The sequence below is a fragment of the Poromitra crassiceps genome (assembly GCF_964638095.1).
Source record: "Poromitra crassiceps genome assembly, chromosome: 8".
NCBI lineage: Eukaryota > Metazoa > Chordata > Actinopteri > Beryciformes > Melamphaidae > Poromitra > Poromitra crassiceps.
In genome coordinates this window covers 17595408-17608983 of record NC_139629.1, presented here as the reverse complement: position 1 = coordinate 17608983, position 13576 = coordinate 17595408, and positions in this window count along the sequence as shown.

Genomic DNA, 13576 nt, shown 5'->3' with positions numbered 1-13576 from the left:
AGTATAGTTGGAGGAGTTATTTGTTTACTTTGAATATATATATATATATTTTAACCAATGTTTATTTTCTGTGTTAACACTGGTGACAGTACAGTAACAAAAATTAGACCACGGACCCCCATTTGATAGGATTTTGTCCCACGGTCCCCCATATGATAATAAGATTGATGCTTTTAGATGTTTTATTTCAGAAAGTGTATACAACCCATGACCAAAATAGTCATTGTGTTTCTTATGAATGGAATTATTGTGAAGATAAATTACCCCCCTTTTGGCTGGGGACCCCCTGGAACCCCCTCAAGGACCCCTGGGACCCCCATTTGAGAACCACTGCAGTAGAGAGCCATAGGTATTTAGGCCGTTGTGTGGGGCGGGCATGCAGCCAGAAAGGTTTCTCCCCCCTCCCACACACACACACACACACACACACACACACACACACACACACACACACACACACACACACACACACACACACACACACACACACACACACACACACACACACACACACACACACACACACTTTTTTTTTTTTTTACCAGAGCAAGAGAGACAGTTTTGTTTGCTCTCGGAACCTGGAAATAAATCATATTGCATATATATACGTACACTGGACAGCCTGAGTTATCAACAGCTTGACTGACACAGTTTTTTTTACTTTATTGGACAATATAAACAAAGGGGGATCAATGGACAAGTAGCCGCTACAATTAATGCATCTCCATGTCAGTAAACAAAATGGAGGATACATAAACCAATGTCCCTGAAATAAAGATGTGGTTTTTCATGGTGAGACACCTTCTATTTGACAACAGTTTAGCCACATTCTTAAAAGAGTTCCTCACTGTACAGCTTGACTTGTAGGAACACTAAATAACTGTGTTTCTCTTATACAGTGGATACAATGTAAATAGGTGCAACCACAAACAGAAAGAGAACCGACTGGTGTAGCAGCTTAAAATGCAACAAGTTCAGATACACATTTTACACATACATTAGTCTAATGATTTGACTAAGCATTAGACAGTATTGTCTTAAGATGATTTGGTACACTTGTGAAAAAGAGGTGTGTTAGTTTGAAAGTCTTGAGAAAATAACAGCCATGGCTGGGAAGGGTGGGAACACAATAAAGACTTTGAAAGTTGCAAGTTGATTTTGAAAACACATTGTATCACATACATAACTATTCACAGATTGCTTTGTCTCTCAAGTATCCTCACTTAAAAAAAAAAAGGAGGACCAAGTATCAAACACTGAACATATTCACCTTATGTAGCCCCACCCACTTGAGCCATTGTGTCACGACTTCCTGTTCAAAACGCAGACTGTCTTACCTGATCAAACTAGTCTGACTCACCTGGTCAAACCTAGTTTGACTCACATATGATTCAGACTAGGTTTATGAGTCACATGAAGTGTAAACACAAACAGAACTTGTGTTTACAATTCCTGTTAGTCTCTGAAGCAAGACTGTCTCTTCTACACAAGGTGAATAGTCTACCTGAGATTTTCCTACTGAAAGTGGGGCCAAACCCTCTAATCTCATGGGGACTTGCACAATCCAACGTGAATAAATATAGACTATTATGACTACAGTTTATTTGTGCATGTCACGACACATTGACATGTCTACTAGATGCCACTTTACAATGACACATCATATCCTCTCCACCACCTAGGAGTCACACTGTTGCGGGATTGAATGAAAAAGTAAAAGCAGGGGGCAAAAGACTTGTCAGAGTTCATTAAGTATCCAGGGAACAATGGCCACGCCGGCAATGCAAGCTACAGCTAGCTAGCCGGCCATTACTCATGGCTGACAGGGAACCAGGGTTAAAGGTGGGAAAGCTGCCAGAGACTCTGTTAGTGATTATACTGCCTTCTCATTCACAGAGAGGGAGAACTGAGAGAGAGAGAGAGAGAGAGAGAGAGAGAGAGAGAGAGAGAGAGAGAGAGAGATAGAGAGAGAGACACATACAGAGGGAGAGATAGAGAGAGAAAGTCTGTTGATTGGCAAAAAGTGATATTAAATAACTGAGAAATGTGCTCAGTGTTGCTCTTCAATGACAAACTAGTTTTATGGGTTGGATTGTGCTTTGCAGCTATCATTAACCACCACTTTCATTTCCATTACTGTCACAATAAAATGTTGATGATTATTCACCTCCGCCCTTTATTAAGGATGCAAGTTACATGTACATGCACTCAAGCAAATCAACAATTCGCCTTTTTCACCCCCCACCCAATTCACCCATTTTGTGTCTAAAAGGCAGGAAGTACCACAGGTGCAAGCAACACATTAATGAGGGTTTTGCAACTTCCAATCCATTTACGTGTTCCAATGCTGCACCGGGGCCCCCGTTAATGTTTTGCTTGGACCTGTGTTACTCCCTGCCTTTTAGACACAGAATGGGTGAATTGGGTGGGAAGTGTGAAAAAGGCTAATGGTCCCATATGGCGTATCCTTTTTGTTTTTGTTTGTTTGTTTGTTTTAGATTATAAGAATTTAAATCAGCGCATCCAGTTATACCAGTCAGGTCCCCAGACTTCAAGCTATTGCTCTGTATAGCCAACGGGCTAATTAGATTAGATCACCCATTGGCTGACTTGACATCTATATTATACTCTCCATGCGTGTCTGAAAGAGTGGGTCTCTTTTTGCCTTTTGCCTCCCCAGAAACATCTCCCTCTGCACCCAGTAGCTCTCTTCAGTGCCTGTCAGATATTCCACCATGGCGGGGGGGGGAACCATGGCGAACAAGGGAGGCATAGAGAAAGGAAACGGGTGGTGAGAGACAGAGACAGGGAGAGAGGGAGAGAGAGAGAGAGAGAGAGAGAGAGAGAGAGAGAGAGCGAGAGCAAAAATGGCACTTGTGACAGGGGAAGATTGAAGTTGTGTTAAGTGCTCTGCTTGAAAGCATGTCTGGCCTCATTAGCTGTCAGTTGTAACAATAGTGAACTGGCAGTGAGGACAGGTTGGAGTCTAGTGGTCATAAATCACTCCTCGACAGCTGCCTGACAAGCTGGGAACCATGCGTGTATACAGCAGGCACGGGAGGCACCCCTCTCAGTCTTCAGGCTCGACACTGTACAGGCACACTGCATACATAGCCGGCACCGCACGCCCACGCACTAATCGAAGAAATCGCTGCTCTAGGGCTTGATTGTAAGACGAGGGTGGATTAGTTTTTGCGAGATTTTGTGTTTGCTTTCATTGTGTGTCTCTATGTGTGTACGTGTGTCTAACCCTTCTCTCCTGCGGGCGTGTCAGTTAGGCTATTATAGTTTTGTATTTTTCATGAGTTTTTATTTTTACTTAGTATTTTTGTTTAAAAATGTTTACTTTTTATTAGTTTGAGAGTAGCCTATTAGTTTTAGTTTTAGTTATTCTTATTCTTATTCTTATTCTTATTCTTATTCGTATTCTTATTCTTATTCTTATTCTTATTCTTATTCTTATTCTTATATGGGGTTTGTTTATCAGGGCAAGATTTTCAGGGCAAGAAGTTCAGAATAGCTATTTTTGTGAACTGACCATTGAACTGACTCACAATCATGTAGACATCAGATTAAATAAACACATGTATATATATATATATATACAGTATATATATATATATATATATATATATATATATATATATAGGCTATATTTCTATTTCTGTTAAGTATTTGTATTTTTGTTAATTTAGTTTAGTTTTAGTTATGTGTGTGTGTGTGTGTGTGTGTGTGTGTGTGTGTGTGTGTGTGTGTGTGTGCGCGCGCATGTGTGTGTGTGTGCGTGTGTGCACACGCGCGCGTGCGTGTATGCATGTGTGTGTGTGTGTGTCAGTGCTGTGGGGCTAAGAAGTGAGGCCTCTGGGTCATTAATCATGGCCTCTGACATGCAGAGCAGGAGGCCAGGCCTCCCCTATGCATACAGCTGCTGGGCCACACTCAGTGCACAGGAGACGTGTTGACCCTCACACACCCCCTCAGACACCCCCCCTCACCCACACCACCACCAACTCATCTGTCCAAGCCCCTCAGTGTTAAAGTCACTCATGTCTGTCAGGCAGGCAGACCTCCCCTGAACCAGTCACACCGCTCCTCCATGATGTCCATTCCTCTTACTACTCCTGCAGTGTGTTCACAGGTTTGATGGCTTTTATTTGTCGTTCGGTTTGGACTCAGAAACCCTGTTAACCCTGTCACAGAGTGTTGCCATGATGGCAACACCATGCTAATTCCTTGCACACAGACTCTTTCTATTTTTGGCCCAGAATGCACTTCTGTTTTGGGATTTGCTGCAACAAATGTGGCCTGGAGGTTCACGGATTTTTTTAGTCCATGGAAAAAGGCGTACAAACAGCCTGAAACAGGATTTCCTGGTCATAGGATGTGATACTTTTTTTTTTTTTTGCCATTTTGCCATTTTTTTGACCCCCTTCTGAGAAGTAAACACTAAAATATGGATTTTATATTACTGCCTTTAAAAAATTCTGACAAAGTAATTGTTGCCATATGGCAATGCTATGCAATAGAGTGTTTGACCCTTGTGTGTAAGTGATTTTTGGAAAGAATACAAACAGTATTTTTGTTTGAGTTTCAATTGCAGTTAGTGACTATTATGTTATACTGCAGCAAATGTCCAAATAACCCAAAACATAAAAAGGAGAAAGACTGATGTGCGATCTCATTCCTATGAGACTAGAGCCAAAGTGGAACGTCACTTCCTGCTTCAGCACTGTACCAGAGATTTTCATCCGCCATTTATTTTCCCATAGACATTTTGTAAAATACTTGTAAAAATAGTTGTACTTGTTCAAACCAAATGGTTCAGCTATATTTAGAAACAGGAGAGACCACATATCATTTAACTCGGACCAAAACGTAAAAACAAAAATGCAGGTTTAAAGAAAATATTTTTTCGATGTTGTTTTTTAAAGTTTTGGTCCGAGTGAAATGTTCTATGGTCTCGCCCGATTCTAAATATAGCTGAACCGTTTGGTTTGACCAAGTAAAAAATATTTTTATAAGCATTTTATGAAATGTCTGTGAGAAAATAAATTGCGGAAGAAAATCTCTGGTACAGTGCTGAAGCAGGAAGTGACGTTCACTTTGCCTCTCTATTCCCATCCATTGACATGACATCACTCACACATGCAGCTGCTTGCAAGACACAAAGCAGTGAGGCACTGTAACATTGAAGCACTGTTTCATCACTCACATACGCTATATGAGTCCAGGCAGAGCACATCTGTACAAAGCTGATTCCTTATCAACCTTCCAGCATCATTTTTGGGGCACATCTGGAATTTCCGAGGATTCTGGCACAGAAGAGTCACATGAGGCTGGAAGACTCATAAAGCAGCTCCATTTTCCAAAAATGTATCGCACATACACCAGGCGATCTAATGTTGCATGAAATGCATTTTAAATGAATGTTGTGCATGTGAAGGAAACCAGACAAACCTAATTTAAAATGCATTGCATCCAACCTTGACATAATTTCAAATGGGAGGAAAATGTGTGATTGTAAACTCGTGTTTTGATGCAGCGATTTCTCAGTGGTAATAAATGTGGTCTCTTTATTTTTTATTAATCCTATGAGCAAAGTGTCTGTCTGTGAGTGTGTGAGCAGAATTGTGTTCGGCCACAGCTATGCCACTTTACGTGCGATCGCGCTGAATCCTTCAGAAAGTGTAAAGAGCACCCCTGCTGGTGACCTAACGAAGCCGGATTTTTGAATTAGGTCATTAGGGCCGGGTTAATGGGCAACAATGGCTAATTAGTGGCCAAAATGACACAACAGGTTCATGGAGAGCTACAGAGTGGAGGAGCCCACAGGTGCCCCAAAGTGAGCAGCACACAGGTGAGTGGAGTTGTAATCATGAAGAGGACTATGAAAACTCTCTGTGGAGAGAGAGCAGAGCCTGCATGCCAATTCTGTGAGTGAGGCCTGACTAAATGACCAGTCACACAGGGATGGGTGTTCTGATAGTTGCTATAATTATTGTTGATCTAAAATAGTGGTTCTCCAAGTGGAGTCTAGAGACCCCCAGGGGTCCTGGAGGGGGTTCCAGGGGGTCCCCAGCAAAAAGGGAATAATTTATTTTCACTATAATTCCATTCATACAATAAGTAACACAATGACATAATGCAGGGGTGTCCAAACTATTTTCAATGTGGGCCAGATTAGATCATGTGAAAATACTGGGCGTCCAGCTGCTTCTCGCATCTTATGGGTTGTAAAATAAATCACATACAATTGTACTCTAAGGATTTTGTTTACCATCTGAAAACATTATTCCGCTTGTGTAGTTCCTACTTAGTGCTTGTCTACAAACTGTATGATAGAGCTCTCATTGTTAGGTGAACGGAGAAAAAAAACGCAAAGTGAACTGGCTTGATTAACCAATAGTGTGGAGGGCCACATAGTATATTTTAGGAGACAAGCCGAGGGCTGCTTAAAATCGGTCCGCGGGCCGCAAATGGCCCCCGGGCCGGACTTTTGGACATGCCTGACATAATGTATGATGACTATTTTGGTCATGGGTTTCATACACTTTCTGTAATAAAACAAAGCCAAAATAAAATAAAATAAAAGCCAAAATCTTATCAGATGGGGGACCCTGAGACCCATGGTCTAATTTGTGTCAGTTTAGGGGTTCTTGACGACAACCATTTCCTGGCTTTACTAGACCTTTGCCCATGCTATTTCTTCCCTTCTTAGGTTTTACAGCACCTTACTGAGTCTCTTTTTCGTCTGCCTCTCTCACTTTTACTGACACACACACAGACACACACACACACACACACACACACACACACACACACACACACACACACACAGGAGGTCTGCTATACGTTAGTGGTAGATCAGGTCTGCTGGTTAGACTAAACAACAGCGTTTGAGTGGATTTGCTCTCCCTCATTAATCATCCTGACAGACTGAAAAACAACATTTCCCCCTTAATGACTGTATTTGGGTAATCATGTCTGCTTCTTTTCCATGCATGCCTCTCTCTCTCCTTCGCCTTTGTACTCGCCCGCCCTCTGTGTGTGTGTATGTGTGTGTGTGTGCGCGCGCACGTGCGTGCGTGTGTGTATGTGTGTGTGTGTGTGTGTGTGTATGTGTGCGTGCGTGCGTGTGTGTGTGTGTGTGTGTGTGTGTGTGTGTGTGTGTGTGTGTCGGAGCCTAGCTCTCTCTGACCCAGCAAATGTCTGTGGTGCGGCGCCTGCTCTGGGTCACATTGGCCAATTAGAGAGCGGGCTATATTCATAAAGGGGGTGGGGGTGGGGGTGGGGGTGGGGGGTTGGATAAACCATAAGGAATGAGAGAATGTGACTGGGAGGATCCAGATGCGGATAAGGCCCAGGATGCTGTCACCCCCCCCCCCCCCCCCCCCCCCCTCGTGTGGCTAACCCCACCAGCCCCCGCTAGCCTCCGGGCCTCTGCGCCGCTTGCTGCCAAGGCACGTTTTTCCATGAGCACCGGAGTTTGTGATGCATGAGGGCTGACAAGCGAGCCAGGAGCCCTCGCAGCACCGCCCGGATCAGAACCAGCTGGGGCCGTGCACATTAGCACACAAACCATAATTGCCGTTGCCCTCTCGTACACTACTGAACTCCCTCTGTCCACATTTCTACAACAGGCAGGGCCTGGGGTGGGGGTGGTGGTGGGGGTGGGGGGGGGGGGGGGGGGACTGAGCCATATAGAGAGGCAAAGTGAACGTCACTTCCTGCTTCAGCACTGTACCAGAGATTTCCATCCGCCATTTATTTTCCCATAGACATTTCGTCAAATGCTTATAAAAAATAGTTTTACTTGGTCAAACCAAACGGTTCAGCTATATTTAGAATCGGGAGAGAGCATAGAACCATTCACTTGGACCAAAACAAAAAGAAACATCGAAAAAATATATTTTTTAAACCCGCATTTTTTTACATTTTGGTCGGAGTGAAATGTTATGCGATCTCTCTTGTTTCTAAATATATCTGAACCGTTTGTTTTGAACAAGTAAAACTATTTTTATAAGCATTTTAGGAAATGTCTATGGGAAAATAAATGGCGGATGAAAGTCTCTGGTACAGTGCTGAAGCAGGAAGTGACGTTCCACTTTGGCTCTCTATAGGGGAAGGAAAGAGAGGCCACATCTACAGTAAGCAGTGTTGGGTAAGTTACTTGTGCAATTAGTGACTTATTAGGCTTTTAAAAATGTCATTACTCATTTAAAAAGTAATACAATTACTTTAATTATTACTTGTTATCAAAAGAAAACAGTTACATTACTCGTTACTTTACTATATTACTTTAGCTACCCCCACCCCCCTCCTTCCGTAAAGTGATGTATGACCTGTTTAGCCAGCTCCTTTTAGAACTGAATCCACTTTATTGGAACAATAATGAAACTTACAGAAGTACCAAAGCCAAACTGCAGAGTTTCAACTTTTTTTGGCTATACGAATTGCGTTGTGGCAACACTTCATTTTAGTGCTCTGTCAATCCTGGAGAAAGTAATGCAGTAACTTGAAGTTACTTGTATTAGTAACTGTAATATAATTCCTTTTTGGAAATTGTAATTGCTTACATGACTAGTTACTAAGTATTACAATTACAGTAACTACAGTAACTCCGTTACTGCCCAACACTGGATCTGAGGAGCGCCCCTTTTCGCAATGAAAACGCAAGGGCAGGTTAATTTATTGTCGGACGTGGGGTAATTTACCATGGACGACTGTGATGGATCGCGCTATTGTGTGCATCTGGGTTTCGCCGTGGTTTCGCCGCGTGTTTTCTGTGAGCAAGAATAGTCGTATTTTTCGACATTTCTCCCCGTCTGTGGGTGGATGTAAATGATGGCTTCATGGTGGTTTGGAGACATCAATCTCGCAGGGCTGACATCTGTGTCCTCTTTATTTTTGGACCACTTGAGAAACCCCTCATAGTAAGATGATGGATGGAGCGATAAAGCTGGCAAGAGGCGGGAACGCGGAGGAGTCGTTTTCTGGGAAGCAGTTTTGCGATCTGGAGCTCGCGGACGATCCAGGAGAAGCGATCGAGGCAGATGTTAATCATTTGTGCTCGTTAGGTCTCCGCTTGTAGTTTTAACGAAACAAACAAAGCCACAAACTGCGTTCGGTTGAGAAATACTAACATGTACAGGCGGCGCACATATTGGTCGGTGAATAAATCAATAAAGGAAAAGGAACTGGCGCGAACTCACTTGGCTGGGTCAAAGAACGTTCTCATTTCCTGTTCCCAAAGTAAAACTGCGGATGCCTTTTTTCAGTCTCCCCCTCTATATGGTTATGTAAAGAAGTCATTGAAGTATCTTGTGAATTCCAACATTTCCTGTCTGGAACCTCACTCCTGGTCGCCAGAATAAAATGTTGGCATTGTACGTTTCCGCAATCCACGGGTACGTGGAATGTCAACGTTTCTGGACCCAAAAATACATATCACGTTCCTTAACCAACGTTATAGAGTCTGCTATTGAAATAGGGCGGTGGCCAGTAAAGGCGTTGTGGTCGGGGTGGATGGAGGGCGGAAACACTTGCCTCTCACACCGGAGGGGCGTGTTCGCTTCCCAGCGTATTCAAAGTCGACGTTTCAACCGTGCAGTCACATTTAACGTTTTTTTCTTATTTAAAGGGATAGTTCACATTTTTTAAAGCCTAGCCCTATTTGCTACTTACCAATGACGATGTTGATTGGTAGAGTTCTTTCTCAGCGCAATCCATCCTGTTCCTCATAGTAGCTCTGGAAGGTAGCTTAGAAAGATAGAAATGAGATGTACTTTGTGTGCACTGTGGAGGACATTTCAGTGAGCTTCAGTCAGCTTGTACATACAGGAGCGTGACCCCATTGACCTTGCATTTGTTTATGCCCAACCTTCCAGAGCTACTATGAGGAACAGCATGGATTGTGCTGAGAAAGAACTCGACCAATCAACATCATCGTTGGTAAGTAGCAAATAGGGCTAGGCTTGTGAATCCCTTTAAGCCTAACCCCAACCATAAACCTAACCTTAACCAAGTTGTTCTTGCCTAAACTTGACATTGAGATGGTAGTTATGCAGAAATGCCACATTTTAGAAAGGTAAAAATGTTGATGTTTTGTTTCAAATTGACATAGAGATTGTGCGCATCCAGTTTGCAGACAAGTAAAATACCAACATTTTATTCTGGCTGCTGGGTTGCTCTCTCCCTCCCTCCTCCCTCCTCCCTCCTCCTCCCTCCCTGCCTGTGTTCCGTGGCTCGGGCTGATAGAGAGGTGGAGGCTTGTCATGTAATGGAGGAGCAGCTCCACACTCTGTCAGCGTTAATCACTGGAGCTGTCAGCTGTGCGCCCGGGGCAGACACCCGTCACCTCCGAGAACAATGGCTGCTGCAGGAGACGGAAGCTTCTTACTTATTACAACTCAATATTTTCTCACCTTCGCTGGGAATGCTCAAGGGGCAGCTGAGGGAGGCAGGTTTGTCACTGGAAGGTCGCTGGTTGGAATCCCCAGCTGACACATATAGAACGGTTGCTCGAGGAAAGGGGCAAAGGAGTCGTTCATATGGATCGAATAAATGAGTAATATGGGTATTACAATCAATGTATAGGCTATACTTATTTCTAACTGATCTAGGCCTACTTATATTTTTTCCTCTGTGTTCAAGTGTACAGATTTTGTAATATTTCAATTTATTTTTCTACAATTTCGTTTATTACCAATAGGTGGCATGACAATCCATCCCGCCATCCTATTTACATGATTGAAGGAGCTGGAGCATCATATCAATCATGCACTGAAAATGTATATGACTTGAATGAGGCCGGCTTCTTAGATCTAACAGATGGTGAAGCAGGCTCTCCCACTGACAGAGAGAACCTGAACATCCAGACTGTCTACCTGAGCTTTCCACATCGAATGACTGGCAACAACAGGAGGAAGATCCAGAAACACTATAACTCTCAGGCTGCTGTCTGACAACAACCAACAACAACAACAACAACAACAACAACAACAACAACCCGTCAACAGCCAACTCAAAATTGAGGCGAAGCTGCTTAAAGGAACAGTTCACTCAAAAATTTTAATTCTGACATCATTTGCTCCCCCCTCCTCGTGCAATACAACTGAAGTCAATGGTCACCGGTTTTTGTCTGGAGTTGTGCCGGCAACCTCCCTGTGTGTTGCAGTGGCAGCCATCTTCAGTTGGTGCGCCCAACCCGAAAGCCTTTGGGCTGCTGTACAAATAAGTGAGCTTTCTTACCCAATACACCATGCTGTAAAGACCTCCGTGATCTGCGGTAAAAGAGCTCTGCGCCCGGCTGCTGAGCTGTTGTTTTGTTTTGTTGGAGAGCGCTGCCTCCCAACTATGCGTGGCTCAAAGTTCAAATTGTTTCAACTCTGACCTAACTGACCGCTGAGCTTTCTCCACTCTACCTCGCGGTGAGAGAAGAGAGAATGGCTTATCATGTGAAGGCAGCTTAAGGGACATTGCTTTAGACTTTAGAGAAACCATGTTGTTTATTAGGAGGTTGAATTGGTCGAAGTTATGAGAAGTTAAGTTACAGGGTACACGCAGGAATCCTGAAGTTAAATTAAATACATTTTAAGACCTTTTTTAAGACTTTTTCAAGACCTCAACGGCACTTTCGTCACATCAGCGATAGGGGTGTAAATCACAGGTTTCATCACGATACGATATTATATAGATTCTTTGGACAACAATACGATATTTACTGATATCACAAAGTCTGTCATAATACGATATCGATTCAATTCAGGGGTCTGCGATCGATATGGGATATAATGTGCTCATTTAACACCATCAGCACAATAGCTACAAAACGTAATACCTCTCAAATGCAATTAAGACTTTTTAAGACTTTTTAAGGGCCTTAATTTCCCCTAAATTGATTGATCAGCTTTAAGTTAAGTTAAAGTTTAAGTATATTAAGTTACGTTTCTGTTTTATCTTTGTTCAATATGCCAAGGATCTGGATGAGGCCCTGTCAGGGACATGCCAGGGACCTGTCATGGCCCAGACGCCACGTGAAGATAGCTGCATCTGTACATGGACAAACTTCACCCGTGTTAACTTACAACTGGTATGAGGGTGAGTAAACCATGACAGAAATTGTCTTGTTTTTTTGGGGTGAACTGTCCCTTTAAAACACTTAAGTGTCTCTGTTTTCTGGGCCATTTCAGGCAACTTGAGACCTCCCCTGTCTGTCTGTCTGTCTGTCAGGCCTGGCCCACAGCGGCCCTATCTCATGGCCTCCTGCCGAACTCAGGCGCCCCACCGCTGTGCTCCTGAAGGCACCATCTCAGAGGGGCTGAAACAGGAGCGCTCTCTCTGGTTACAGCAGGAACGGGCTGTTTTGACCCCTGCGGCGCGCTTGTCAGCCTCGTGAGTGACCAGTGTGGGTCATCTAGACGTCGCCGAGGGTGTCAACAGTGTCATGTTGCTAGGAAATGGCATATTACCGTTGCCAATCAATGTCGTCGCCGCGGTAACCCGAGCGACTGCGAGGACGTTATCCTGAACATGTCAGGACAGCGGTGCTTTTGCTCGGATGCTTATCTGGAGGCTGTGTGTGAATGACATCCTTGATCGGCTTGACTCTTTCACCGTGGGGGAGAATATTTTCTTTCCCCGTCTTGGCGTTGGCTGACATCGCCCTGCCTCCTCAAAGTGCATAAGACTAAATCCATAAGCACCAAAATAAACAAACTCTAGCTTTCAGACTGCGTTCACTGCAGGACGAGGGGAGGAGAGCCGCGCCCCTGTGGTCTGCTCACTATCCGCTGTCTGCACGGTGAAAAATTAGCTGAAGGAAAGCATACCCAAAGTCATCAATCATCCGATTCCTTCATAGGAATACCAGTGGCTGACAGAAACCCACTCAGCATCAAAGATAGGCTGACACACATTGACAAAAGATGATATCTTCCTTCTGCTGTTCCACCTCTGTAGAGTCGTTAACTGCTATATAAAATATGAAATGGATTCTAGGCGATATTTCTGAATTATGTGTTGATTCCACAAAAACATATCTGGAATTGGATGTGAACGTGTCAATCGGATTGTCTTAAGAGATTGGCATTGTTAACAAAAACAGCAAATCTTCCTTTACGAAAATGATGTTTACTCTAACAGCAGAACCTTATTTTGGTTGATCATTTTAAAACTCATAAAGCTTAGCAGAAAATAGCAAGTGCCTGGCTACTTGATGTCATGTCCGTTACAGTATATCCAGATGTCCGCTCAAGAAAATCAATTTCAGCCCATATATGTTTGGTGTACGACTACAACTTGTAGTAGCTTCTGTACCCATTTGAAGAGACAAACCATAGAAGTGATATCGTTACCGTCATGCTTAGGCTGCCTTTCTGAAGAAAAGCTGGTGCAATGAAAGCAGGTCCACAGAAATGAAGACAAAGGAAGGTACATCTTCAGTGTCATTTATTTAACAAAATATGACCTCCCATTAAATGGATATCACCGCCTGGTGTTCCACTCAAATATTTTACAAAAAATATCACATCTCAATTTGATTCATTTGCTGTACACATAAAAATCAAGAAGCCAA